At 37.7% G+C, this 14,496-nt stretch overlaps 1 protein-coding gene across 2 annotated transcripts in view; it reads left to right on the forward strand.

Annotated features, from left to right (window-relative positions):
• Positions 1 to 14,496, forward strand: part of NTN4 (netrin 4) — a 130,736-nt gene that overhangs the window by 41,877 nt on the left and 74,363 nt on the right. The window lies entirely within an intron of this gene.

Genomic DNA, 14,496 nt, shown 5'->3' on the forward strand with positions numbered 1-14,496 from the left:
CCCCCCCCCCCCCCCACCCTAAGGCAGAGTTAAACTCTCTTTCCTCTAGGTTCATACATCTCCTGGACTTTCCTCTGAACTTTTACTTCTCTGCATCTCCCAGGAGACTGCGAACTCTCTGAGGAACTGTATGATCTTTGCATTCTCAGGACCAAGTGCATTACCTGGGCCAGAAGTAGGTGCTCAGTAGGTGTTTCGTTGAACGATAGAAACACAGGAATAGGGAGATGATGAAAAATTAGTGTCATTGTTTATCTGTCCTTACCTCCCCAACTTCCAGAAAAGATACAGAGTGGCTCATCTGTAAGCACCTTGTTGGGACACATCCAGAGACTATGGATGGGGATTGGGCAAGGAGAACATAAGGATGAGCACTCCAATTCTTCGATTTTATATCTTGCTCTGATAATTCTGAGCAAACCAAAGCAAAATGAATAAAATGGAAAAGGCTGCAGAATATTCTACTGCATTTCCTAAAGGGTAGACGTCCCTATTCTTTCTTCTTTCTCTCAGCCCTAGTATAAGATAGGCCACCAGCAGCCATGATCCAGTTAGCCAGCAGGACAGTGCTGGCCGGGCTGAGTCGCTGGGGCAGCATCAGGGTAACCAAAATGACTAGGACAGTGGACAGGAAGTAACCAAAACAGAAACAGTGCTATTACTTGTAGAAGTTAATCCGGGCTCCCAGAGTTGAAGAAAATGCAGCATTCATACAACAGATACCTGTTTGTTTCTAGACACTGACAGATCTTTGAAATCCTACAGTATTGCTTCAGATAAAGGGTGCTATGATTTAGTGTATCTCAGTTAACGGGGTTCAGGTAGGATTCAATCAGAAAATAACAAATATTTAGAGACATGTCAACTTACCAGACTGTGAACTAGAAAGCTTATGTAAGGTAGAGTGCTCAAAATATTTTGCCACGATATTTTAGCGAATTCATGAAAGGAGAGCATGCAGATCTTTTGTTTCCTCAACTGTCTCTTATAATCCATGTCATACAGGACCACCTCAGAGTAGAGTCCTGAGCAAAATGGCAGAGGCCCCTATAACATGGCACAGGGTGGACCCTCAATATTTGTGGACTGAAGGACCTATGAGACTACCTGAATGGCTCTGATCAACCACAACAAAGTGCCAGAGTTCTCAAGGGCCTTATAAAAACTTCAGGTGGCCAGGCACAGTGGCTCACACCTGTAGTCCCAGCACTTTGGGAGGCCAAGGCGGGTGGATCACCTGAGGTCAGGAGTTCCAGACCAGCCTGGCCAGCATGACAAAACCCTGTCTCTACTAATAATACAAAAATGAGCTGGGTGTAGTGGTGGGCGCCTGTAATCCCAGCTACTTGAGAGGCTGAGGCACAAGAATCACCTGAACCTGGCAGGCGGAGGTTGCAGTGAGCCGAGATGGTCCCACTGCACTCTAGTCTGAGTGACAAAGCAAGACTCTGTTAAAAAAAAAAAAAAAAAAATTCATGTGCATGCATTTAAAAGTATTACTTTCTTTTTTTAAAGTAAGTCCTCTAAATATAAACTTTCAGAGTTAACAACACTTTCTAAGGCTGAAAATAAAATTCTAGAAGTTTCTCTTTGTTCTGCCAAATTCAACAAGGGATAATTACTCATAGTTAACAGGCACTTTTGAAGAAGTCTTAAAATACAACTATTCTATACAATATACTGCCAGCAAGAAAATTATCAGTCTGTAAAGAGGCTCAGGAAAATCAATTAAAGGAGATTATACATTAAGTGTTTTTCCATTTCAAAAGGATGTTAGAATGAGACATCTCCATCCTAGAAGACCCTATGGAATGGAAACCTCATTTTCTTATTAATCTCAGGCTGCTTTTGAAATTGGAAGTAATTTCCTTTTAAAATAATACGAATTTCCTGACATCTTTCTATCCCATTTTCATACTGATTTCAATTTCTGCAGCAGTGTAGCAGCCCCTAGTGCCATTACTAAGCATGTGTTTGAATTGAGCTAAGCCAAGCCAAAACTGTGGATAAGGCCAGGTAGTGGATAAAAAACAGCCTAAGTGGCCAAGACTATGTTGGCTTCCAGGGATCTAGTTCCGTGACAATTCTTGCTGTCCCTACTCTCTTTAGAAAAAGAAAAAAGAAGAAAAAAGAGCCCATAAGCAGTTGGACCAATAGCGACCATGGTTGGAAATGTGAATGGTTCTGGTTTTCGATTTTTCCACCCCAAGCTTGGGTGCGTTTGACTTTTATCTGTACTTTTTTCTGAATTAGAAAAGAGCTTGTATTGAATTTGTAAATGGTTGTCTCTTTTGAATGTGTTTTTTTGTTTTTGTTTTTGTTTTTTGTTTTGAGATGGAGTTTCGCTCTTGTTGTCCAGGCTGGAGTGCAATGGCATGATCTCGGCTCACCACAACCTCCCCCTCCCTGGTTCAAATGATCCTTCTGCCTCGGCCTCCGGAGTAGCTGGGCCTATAGGCATGTGCCACTACGCCCGGCCAATTTTGTATTTTTAGTAGAGACGGGGTTTCTCCGTGTTGGTCAGCCTGGTCTCGAACTCCTGACCTCAGGTGATCCGCCCGCCCCAGCCTCCCAAAGTGCTGGGATTACAGGCACGAGCCACCACACCTGGACTGAATGTGATGTTTTAATTCCTATGATTGCTTCACTGAGTGTATTGCACATTGAAAGCATAGTCTTTTGCCTTATTAAGAACATAGGCATAGATTCATTGTCCCACATTTGTGTGTCTCTGGACACCATTCATTTTATGTAGACAGCTATAGAATAACTGAAATCTGATTGTGCCTGCAGAATGGAAGGTAGCTTCTTAAGAAATACTGTTCGTTTGCAGGTCAGCTTATCTGTAAATGTGTGTACAAATCTAAATTTTAGCACAGTTTTATTTGCAGCAGTGGAGTGTGGTCCCTGAACCAGCACCATCAGCCTTACCTGGCAACTTGTGAGAAATACACATTCTCAAACCTTACCCCAGACCTACTGAATCAGAAATTCTAGAGATGAGGCCTAAGAATCTATGTTTAACAATCCCTCCAGGTGTTCTAATGCTTGCTAAAGTTTGAAAACCATTGCTTTACAGACTATGCCAATTCATCTGTGGCTAATATTGTTGCTAAAATGAGTAATTAATGAAATCTGATTTTATGGGCTAGAATTTTTTATGGCTGATGATAGCAAATTAGGGAAGTTAATGGAAATGGCACCCTATTTCTTAAACTATATAAGATTTTAGGGTCATTTCCTTTCTTTGGGAGAAAAGAATAGGAAAAGAGATACAAACTAGGAGCCTCATTTACCTTAATACATTCCTCCTGTGTCTTTTTTTTTTTTTTTTTTTTGAAACAGAGTCTCTCGCTCTGTCACCCAGGCTAGAGTGCAGTGGCGTGATCTTGGCTCACTGCAACCCCCCTCCTGGGTTCAAACAATCCTCATGCCTCAGCCTCCCGAGTAGCTGGGACGACAGGCACGCACCACCATGCTAATTTTTGTATTTTTAGTAGAGATGGGGTTTTGCCCTGTTGGCCAGGCTGGTCTCGAACTCCTGACCTCAAGTGATCTGCCTGCCTCAGCCTCCCAAAGTGGTGGGATTACAGGCGTGAGTGCCCGGTCCCCTCCTGTGTCTTTTAACACATTATCACCTTCCCCTTGTTTCCCCTTCTCTCCGATCCATTCCACTTATTCTCACCAGTTCAGTTTTCTTTCATCTGTCCATTTTGCTGGAAGGCAGACAGTGTGACGATTAAGACCCTGGTATTGGAGCCAAACACAGCTAAATCTGACTTACCACAGCATTTACTAAGTTACCTGTTCTCACTGAACCTCAGTTCTCTAATAAAATGAGGATAATATCTACCTTTTGTAGTTATGGTGAGGATTTAAAATCTGATGCTGTGTGCCCTGGATATGGTAGACACTACTTACATTGCTGTCATGATTCTATTGTATTATCTCAGCCACCTCTACTCTTCTCCTTCATACACTTCTTTGCCAATAATGACAAAAATAAATCACAGCTTATGTGCTGTTTGACATGTTTACGAGGCTGAGGGTTTTGTGGCAAGGAAAACTGTACTTTGACTCCAGCCTGCTGGAATCCCAGAAATTATGTGAAGAGATCTTAAGCTTTTTTCTCTTTGCAGCTGTAGAAGACTGATTTAGTTCTTTTTCCTAGCAGCTGGTGATTTTACAGCTGTTGGGTGATGAATGGTAATAAGAGGGAATATGGAATGTTTCGTTATTTTATTGAAATATCATCCACTGGATAACATGGAGGCCTTAGAATACTGTGAGAAATATTTAAATGCCCTGAGCTGCACTTGTTAAGGCAGATTTTTCTCCTGTAATTTGGAACTTATTTTAAAAGATGGTCAATATTTTGACCGATGGGTCTGAGTCTGAGGGTAAGCACTGAGACCTGTGGAACCATATAATGGGGTTTGAGGAAAATGTTCCTTAGCTACCTAGCTGTGTAAGGCAGGTTTTAGAATCATTCATATAGTCTCATTATGAAAGTGTTTCCCGAGGAATCTGGATACATTCATTAATGTATTTATGTTTTCATATATCATATGCCATGTTTTATAAGTTAAGAACAGATTTAAAACTATAGTTTTCATCTTCTTTTTAAAATGTATTTACTGTTCTATGAATAAACCAAAAGTATAATTAGAAAGCTCTTCAGGCCGGGTATGGTGGCTCATGCTTGTAATCCCAGCACTTTGGGCAGCTGAGGCAGGTGGATCACCTGAGGTCAGGAGTAATCTGCCTGGCCAACAAGGTAAAACCCCATCTCTACTAAAATACAAAAATTAGCTGGGCGTGGTGGCACGCACCTGTAGTCCCATCTGCTCCAGAGACTGGGGCGGAAGAATTACTTGGACCCAGGAGGCAGAGGTTGCGGTGAGCCGAGATTGCGCCATTGCACTCCAGCCTAGGTAACAAGAGCGAAACTCTGTCTGAAAAACAAAAAAAAAAAAAGAGAGAAAAGAGAAAGGAAGAAAGAGAGAGAGAAAAGAAAGCTCTTCAATCTTTAAGGTGTTAAGGAAATGAACAGGAGATTTTTAAAACAATAAAGTTATTAAATTTGACTATAAAATCAGGATTTTAAGAGAGAGAGAAAAGAAAGAAAAGAAAGAAAGAAAGAAAAGAAAGAGAAAGAAAGAAAGAAAGAGAAAGAAAGAAAGAAAAAAAAGAAAGAAAGAAGAAAGGGAAAGGGAGAGAAAAGAAAACTCTTCAATCTTTAATGTGTTAAGGAAATGAACAAAGATTTAAAAAACAATAAAGTTATTAAATTAGACTATAAAATCAGGATTTTAAAAATACCTTTATATGGTAAAACATGCATGTATGTTTGGAAATGTATATCTGTAAATTAGTTTTCGGTTTTAGCACAGAAAAAACTATCATGGATTATAAATACTGATGACAACAGTTACCCCTTACTGAATGCCTACTATGTGCCAGGTCTTGTGCTGTCATGCTACAAGTATTATTGAATTTAATCTCCATAATAACTACAAGGAGTATCATCATCATTTTCTTTCAGAGAGGCAAAACCGAGGCTTGAAAATGTTGACTTCCCCAAAACGAATGAACAGCAGAGCTATAATTTACATTCACCTGTCAGACACTAAAGCCTATTCTCTTTTTGTTGGCGTTGCACTATAAAAGACTTGGATCTAACCAGGTTTGACATCGTGCCAAGAACAGAGAAAAGAGAGGAGAAAAGGGATTGGAAGAGGGCAGGGGGCGATGAGGATGGGTTCACGGGATTGATCATCATGATAACCACAGAATCTAAACTAAGGAGGGAAGTGAGAGAGTAAAGACAATTCTCACCCCCAAAGGTTAGCTGATTTATTTATTTATTTATTTATTTACTTACTTACTTACTTACTTACTTATTATTATTTTTCGAGACAGAGTCTCGCTCTGTTGCCCATGCTGGAGTGCAGTGGTGCAATCTCAACTCACTGCAACCTCTGCCTCCCAGATTCAAGCAATTTTCCTGCCTCAGCCTCCTGAGTAGCTGGGATTACAGGCACCCACTACCATACCCAGCTAATTTTTATTTTTAGTAGAGATGGGTGGGGTATCACCATATTGGCCAGGCTGGTCTCGAACTCCTGACCTCAGGTGATCTGCCCACCTCGCCCTCCCAAAGTGCTGGGATTACAGGTGTGAGCCACCGTGCCTGGCCTAGGTGTTTTGTATTTTATAAAGTCCTTTCCTATGCATTATTTCACTCCATCTTTACTATAACCCTAGAAGGTATGACTGCTCTTACAGGGATAGGTAAACTATCCAAGTCCTCTACATTTTAATATGTAACCAGAAATTAGCATTGATTCTCTTCCATTAACAGCTAGTGAAATGGCTCCAAAGGGAAGAAAAAGAGAAAGAATAAAAGCAAAAACTTTGGATATTCTACAAAGTAAATAATTTAGAAGTGACTATCTTTGGAGGGGTATGGATATCTATGGTTTTATTAGGAAGAGAGATTCCTGGATCTACCATCTTTTACTTCCCTCTCTAGCCCTAAATCATTTTTGCTGCTGATGAAAAGCACCAGCAACCTCTATCATTTAATTTGTCACATTAGGATCTGGAGGAATAGGTAATCCTGTCACCAAAGGAGGTGCAACATATTCCTAATAGTAACAAAATGTAAAGCCTGCCAAATTGATACAATTAGTGTGAGCCTATCCTCAATCCTTATTTCAGTGCTCCTGTGTTAGCATGGCATAGTTCTGCTGGTAGTCCCTTAGCACTGAGTAACCCACAGGTGCTATAGAAGGTGTACAGAATGTTGATTTTACTTTATGTACTACCTCATATTTCCTAATAGAAGGGCAAGCCAAATTCACATTCATGGCTGGCAATTATTAGTGTTTTGACTGTGTTTTCTCTCCACACAGTAAGATATGCTTTCTTTTAATGACAAAAATTGCCCAGGATTACTGTTTTTGATGATTAGGAAACAAGAAAGAAACCAGGAAACTGGTCCCTGTTTCTTTGGGACCAGAGACATTCTAAAATAATCTTGGCACCCATGTAAGGATTTCCTGTGGGGTTCCTTTCAAGAGTTCCCCCAGAACAATCAGATATTTATTTATAGGCCTTTATTTCACAGACAGGTGAAAGGATAAAATACCTGAAAGGTAAAATGTTGGTATCAGAGCTGACATCTCAAAAGTGAAATAGAAGCCAATGGGAAAGTAAGGTTGATTCTCCAAAATATAATATTTGTTCATTTAACTTTTCATGAACATGCTTTCCAGAAAGTGAATGTTTTTTCCAGAAAACATATATATTTAGGTCAAAATTGGGGCATTGTAAAAGTGCAAAAATGAATCTAATAGGTTTGAAATATTCTTTAAATTTGGGAAGGAACAACTCATATTTGACCTTTTTCTTACTATAAAATACTCCCCAAATATTCAAGGCCTATCTCACTTTGCAAATTTTCTCATGAATACTTCCTTTTCAGTATAACGTTTTTGGGTCCATCTGTGAATACCTGGGAGCCCGGAGTCAGATCTCTGTGTCTGGAAGAACTGGTCTTCCAATTTCACTACTAATATCATGGGTTCATGGGGAGAAGGAAGCTACATGGAAAGAGAAAAGCTGAGGTTACTGATAAATATCTGACTTCTGGTGCACAAATCGTGTCTCCACAGAATTTCATCTGTGTCTTGCCAATTTTGTAATAGCTGGAAGCATAGTTCAATTTGTCCTAAAGCAGTTATATTCAGTAGAAGATAAACTGTGATTTAAGTCCTTATTCCCCCTTGCAAGGGAGATTTTTAGTGACAAGACATGTAAGGTTAAAATACACACACACACACACACATACACACACACACTCTTTATAATAATTCCAGAAGATGGAAAAACCCACAGCCATTTCAAATGGTAAGGAAAACAAGATCTGTTAATGTTGACATTCAAAACCTTAATAATATAATTGGGACTACAATTGTATTACATCTTAGCAATGTAAATATTTTAATGGAATAAAATAGTAAATTAGTACACATATAGGGATATAGAAGGGCTATAATATTTAACTCATAGAATTTTTTTTTGTAATATGGGATTCTAATTTGGCATCTTTTAGCTCTTTTCCTAGTCTTTAGGTAGAAAAAAAATAGAGAAAATTATGGTTTCAAAACCAAGACAAAATATATTTTAGCTTTAAGATAGCTCACATATTAGAATGGAAAAAATGTTACATTTGTTCTACTATTAAGTATTTTATATATAATATAAACATTATACAATTCATACAAGTAAACACCAATCAAAGGTCTTGCCTTTTAATTTTGCATCTCTAAGGGCATGTATTAGTCTGTTCTTGCACTGCTGTAAAGAAATACTTGACACTGGGTAATTTATAAGAAAAGAGGTTTAATTGGCTTACAGTTCTGCAGGCTGTACAGGAAACATGGCAGATTTGCTTCTAGGGAGGCCTCAGGAAGCTTCCAATCATGGTGGAAGGCAAAGTGGGAGCAAGACCTCTGACATGGCAGGAGCAGGTGCAAGGGTGGGGAGGTTCCACACACTTTTAAACAACCAGATCACTTGCGAACTCACTATCCTGAGGACAGTGCCAAGGGGAATGGTGCTAAACCATTCATGAGAAACAGCCCCCATAATCTAATCACCTCCCACCAGGCCCCGCCTCCAACATTGGGGATTACAGTTCGACATGAGATTTGGGTAGGGACTCAGATCCAAACCCTATCGGGGCAACACTACCAGGCATGTAACTTAGCTGGCTCAGTGAGCTCTCAGAATTTCTGAAAGGCAGTGATTTCATTGCTTCCCAGATAAGAACCTAGTAGCCATTAAAATTAAAGAGAACACAGGATCATAGTGTTTCCTTAGGCTGAACAGAGGCAAAAAATCCTGTAGCCTATTTGTCTTTTAGTTCAAATTTATAACTTAATTCAATTCAACTTAACATACCAGGAATAGAAAGGAACTTCCTCAATCTAATAAAGGTTAGAAAGGAACTTCTCAATGTAATAAAGGTCATCTATGAAAAGTCCCCTGTTAACACCATACTTAATGGTGAAAAACCAAATACTTTCTCCCATGATCAGGAACAAGGCAAGGATGTCTGCTGTCACCCCTTCTATTCAATATGGTACTGGAAGTTCTAGCCAGGGCAATTAGGTTAGAAAAATAAGTAAAGAGCATTCAGATTAGAAAGGAAGATGGAAGCCTATATTTATTCATAGATGACATAATCTTAGATTATAGAAAACTCTTAAGAATTCACCAAAAAACTATTACAGCTGATAAACAAGTTGTAAGATACGAGATCAACATTTTAAAATCAATTATATTTTATACACTGGCAATGAACAATCCAAAATGAAATTAAGAAAACAATCTCATTTACAATAGCATCAAAAAAGAATAAAATAGAGAGAAATAAACTTAACTAAATGCAGGGCCTATACACTGAAAACCCTGAAACATTGTTAAAAAAAAAAAATTAAAGAATACCTAAGTAAAGGGAAAGACATTTTGACTTCATGCATTAATTAGAAGGCTTAATATTATTAAAATGACAGTAGTCTCCAAACTGACCTATAGATTCACTGTGATATCTATCAAAATTCTAGCTGCCCTTTTTGCAGAAATGGAGCAGCCGAACCTAAAATTCATGTGGAAAAGCAAAGGACTTCAAATAGCCAAAACAATCTTGAAGAACAACAAAGTTGGAGAACTCACACTTTCTAATTTCAAAGCTTACCTCAAATCTATGGTAATCAAAACAGTGTGGTACTGGCGAAAGGATAGACATATAAATCAATGGGAGAGAGAGCTCAGAAATAAACTCTGAATAAATTCAGAAATACATTTGTGATCAAAATTAACAAAAATTAAGTCAAAATGGATCAAAGACCTAAATATAGAGCTAAAATTATAAAACTCTTATAAAGTAACATAGGTGTAGATCTTCATGACTTTGGATTAAGCAATGGTTTCTTAGATATGACGCCAAAAGCACAAGCAACAAATAAAGAAAACAAATAAATTGGACATCATCAAAATGAAAAACTTTTGTGCATCAAAGGATACTATCAAGAAACTGAAAAGACAATGCACAGAATGGGAGTAAATACTTTCAAATAATATATTTGAAAAAGTTCTACTATCCAGAATATGTAAAGAACTCTTACAACTCAACAAGAAAAAGACAAATAACCGAGTTTAATAATCGGTAAAAGATTTGAATGACTGGTCTTGAGCCACCCAAAGAAGATATACAAATGGCCAATAAGCACATAAAAAGATGTTCAACGTCGTTAGTCATTAGGCAGATGCAAATCAAAATGACATTGTGATACCACTTTACATCCATGGCTATGAACGAAAAGACAAATAACAAGTGTTGCAGAGTACATGGAAAAGTTGGAACCTTCATACATTGCTGGTAGAAATGTAAAATGCTACTGCTGCTATGGAAAACAGTCCGGAATTTTCTCAAATTTTGTTTTTGTTTTGTTTTTGAGACCAAGTTTTGCTCTTGTTGCCCAGGCTGGAGTCCAGTGGTACAATCTTGGCTCACTGCAACCTCTGCCTCCCAGGTTCAAGCAATTCTCTTGTCTCAGCCTCCAGAGTAGCTCAGAGTATAGGTTCCCACCACCATGCCCAGCTAATTTTTGTATTTTTAGTAGAGATAGGGTTTCACCATGTTGAAGGCTGGTCTTGAACTCCTGACCTCAGCTGATCTGCCCATCTCAGCCTCCCAAAATGCTGGGATTACAGGCGTCAGTCATCACGCCCAGCCCTCTAGAAAATTTTAATATGGAGTTGCCATATGACCCAGCAATTCTACCCCTCAGTATATACCCAAGTGAATTAAAAACATGTCTACACAAAATCTTGTACATGAATGTTCATAGAAGCATTTATCATAGTGGCCAAAAAGTGGAAACAACTCAAATGTCCATCAGTTGATGAATGGATAAACAAACTATGGTATATCTATACAATGGACTATTATCCAGCCATAAAAAGGAATTAAATACTGATACACATTATAATTCAGATAAACCTTGAAAATGCTGTGCTAAGTGAAACCCAGACACAAAAGCATATTGTATTATTCCTTTTATATGAAATGCCCAGAATAGACAAATCCATAAAGACAAAATAGGTTGGCAATTGGCAGGTACTGGCAATTAAGGGGGAATGAGAAGTGACTGCCTAGTGAGATTTCTTTTTGGGGTGGTGAAAATGCTCTGGAATTAGATGGTGGTAATGATTGTAAAACATTTTGAATATACTGAAAACCACTGAAATGTACACTAGAATGGTTAAAAATAGTGAATTTTATGTCACGTGAATGTTATCCAGGAAGAAAAAAAATCAATAGCTTAAAAAAAAAAAGAACCCAAACAAAACAGAAAACAAACATGGTGGGTTATATAGGAATTTTACAGAATAAATATATTTTTTTCAAGACCAGTCATTAAACTGACTGATTTCAAAAGCAATAGCTTTTGGATGGATGAGTATTGAAGAAAACCAATTCTTTCAATAGCTGTGTCTATTGTTTCTGGCCGTATACAGATAGTCACAGATTTCTGAATGACTCTGTATTCTGATAGAGTTTCTAAACAAGCATAACTTTTTAATAAACCAGTATTCCACCTTCATTTTTCATGTGCACATACTCAATGGTGAAGACTGTGTTTTACAAGATTCACCTAGAAACAATTTCCCGATATGAAAAGAAGCATCTGAATGAATTAACAACACAACACGATGGAAGACAATATGCTCCAGTAACCGGCTTCTTGTACTACAATCAGGGACTCATTTATCTTAAACAAGTCAACTTTTGTAATACTCTGTGCCCTGTATCGAATACTGAGTGACAGTCAGACAGTGCTGTCAGGAAAGAAGGAAAACAGTAGGACACGTGAAATAGACTGGATTTTTTTAAAAAAAATCTTTGTAAGAGAATGCATAGTAGCCTGTGACAAGAATTTTTTTCCTTTAAAACAACCAGAAACTATGCAAATACATTGAGCAAATGAATCTCAATGGGTGAAAAGTACTTAATAATCCTCACAGCATTTCTAATAGAATTTACCTGGCCCCCAACTAATTATAACAACTCTTGGAAATCCTAGAAGACAGTGAATAAAACCCTACAACACCTTCCTTCATTCTCAAACGCTGCTTGACAGATACGTTGCTTACAAAATGAGTTCTGCTCGTTTTTTGCTTTCACGCAGTTTCCCAGGTTCTTGCCTAATAGTTGTGTTAAGAATTTAAACGGCTTACTAGAAGTTGTATATTGTTAATTCCACTTTTGCTGCCTCTTTCTAAAATTATTAAAATTAAATAGGTATTAAGAGATCGAAACTGATGCCAAGGGATTCTATTATAAGAAGTTATTTTAGGTGTTTGTGGAAAACAAACAAAAAAAATTCCTCCTGATGACATCACTGTTCTAAGATGGAACTTCTAATATTTTAGGAATCTCTTGGGAGTTCTGTTCCCTATTCTGTCATTGATTTGCTTTCTGACCTTGGGAAAGTTTAAGTATAAAAAGACAAGTGCAAAGGAAAATTATGAAAACAAGACTTTGAGATCAAATGAAGAACAAAGATGGAGTAGGTAGAATGACTATGTAGCTACAGTCTTAGTAACTGAGCATAGTGACCTAGTAGCAATTTGGCTTGAAAGAAATTTCAAATTACTTGGCTGTGTTTTGAGATAGTTTCTCATATAGTATTATAGAAAAGTCTGTGTATAGACAGGAATTACAACAAAAATCTAGTAATACTTGTTGATCATTTTTTGCTCTACATTTGCAGCTGAACAAACTGTAGCTGTTATAGAGGAGAAAAGGAGCCAATTTGATATTCTAATGCAATGAAGTCTTAGATATATTGAAATAAATGTCTCAAAATCAGAGTGCCTTACTTTATTGCCATTGCATACATGCAAATCTGCAGCCAAGTTATGCACATACACCAGCTCAGTTCACTTGTAGGATCTAGTGAAATAAATATCCCTGTTGAACAGAAATCATTTGTAAAAGGCCAGTAGTCAGAAATAATTTTTAAAACCTATTGGAAACAAAGAATAAGAAACAGTTCTACAGAGTGGAGTAATGATGGAAAAAAATCTCATAAATTGGTAACAGTATGATCTTATCTAAATGTAATCTTCTTAGGCCTCCTGGGCATTACAATTCTTAGTCTAATGTTATTTGCATTTTTATGGCAGAAATATTTATTACAGTCCCCAGAGGGAAGATAAAGTATGTGATGATACTGAAAAGAGGAAGCTAGTAGAATTAATCTTGTGAAAATATAAGACATTCCAAACCCACTTTACAAAACATGCTAAAATTCCATTTTTAGAAGTAAATCCTCAAGTATTCTTGATTTAAAAAAAAAAAAAACTTTAGGTAACATGTAAAGGGTAAGAAATGGTAGTGTTAAAAAATAACTTTATAAAAAGAAAGGTCATGACTCTCATATAAAACGAACATGAGTCAAAGATGTATTTGACTCATTAATGAATGACAGGCCAGTAAGACATTACAAACAGTTCAAAGGAAAATTCAAAGAATCACATATATATAGGCAAATAAAGAATGCTGAAATAGGCCAGGCTCAGTGTCTCATGCCTGTAATCCCAGCACTTTGAGAGACCGAGGTGTGCGGATCACCTGAGGTCAGGAGTTAGAGACCAGCCTGGCAGCATGGCGAAACCCCATCTCTATTAAAAATACAAAAACTAGCCAGGTGTGGTGGGCACCTGTAATCCCAGTTACTCAGGAGGCTGAGGCAGGAGAATCACTTGAACCTGGGAGGCGGAGGGTGCAGTGAACCAAGATAGCGCCACTGCACTCCAGCTTGGGCAACAGAGTAAGACTGTCTCAAAAAAAAAAAAAAATGCTGAAATGTATTTACAAATGGATGCAAAACAAGTCAATGTGAAGGGCAATGATCAATTGCATTCGACTGGACACAACTGATTTGCATTTCTATGGACAAAAATTGTCTGCATTATTAATCATTTCCTACAACTTACAGAGTTGTAAAATAGCTGAATGATGATAAAAGGCCAAGAAAACCTATCAAGGGTGTGTTGCAGTAGCACACTTAGTAATCTCTTGGTGGGTGGGGGGCACGGGGAGTGGATTTCAGAGTCTTTCACTATTTTTCCCCGACAGCAGGAAAGGTAATTTTGTTAGTGAGGTTTCCCAAAAGATGCTACATTTGAACCTAAAGTCCACAGTTATAAATAAAAGTAGTCTCTATCCCTGGTCTCACAAAAGAGAGATTTGTTTTGTTCTAGGAAGTCATTATTCTGAAGAGTAAGAGAGACTCCTGCCTAAAATTACTCAAAAAGCCCAAATTTAAACTGTACTGCTCGCTTGCAAAAAATACTCTTGAGCCAATTATATAGTTTTAAAACAATGGATTTTTTTTTTTTTTTTTTTTTTTTTTT

The sequence above is a fragment of the Rhinopithecus bieti genome, unplaced genomic scaffold, assembly GCF_001698545.2.
Source record: "Rhinopithecus bieti isolate Rb0 unplaced genomic scaffold, ASM169854v2 scaffold_61298, whole genome shotgun sequence".
Classification (NCBI taxonomy): Eukaryota; Metazoa; Chordata; class Mammalia; order Primates; family Cercopithecidae; genus Rhinopithecus; species Rhinopithecus bieti.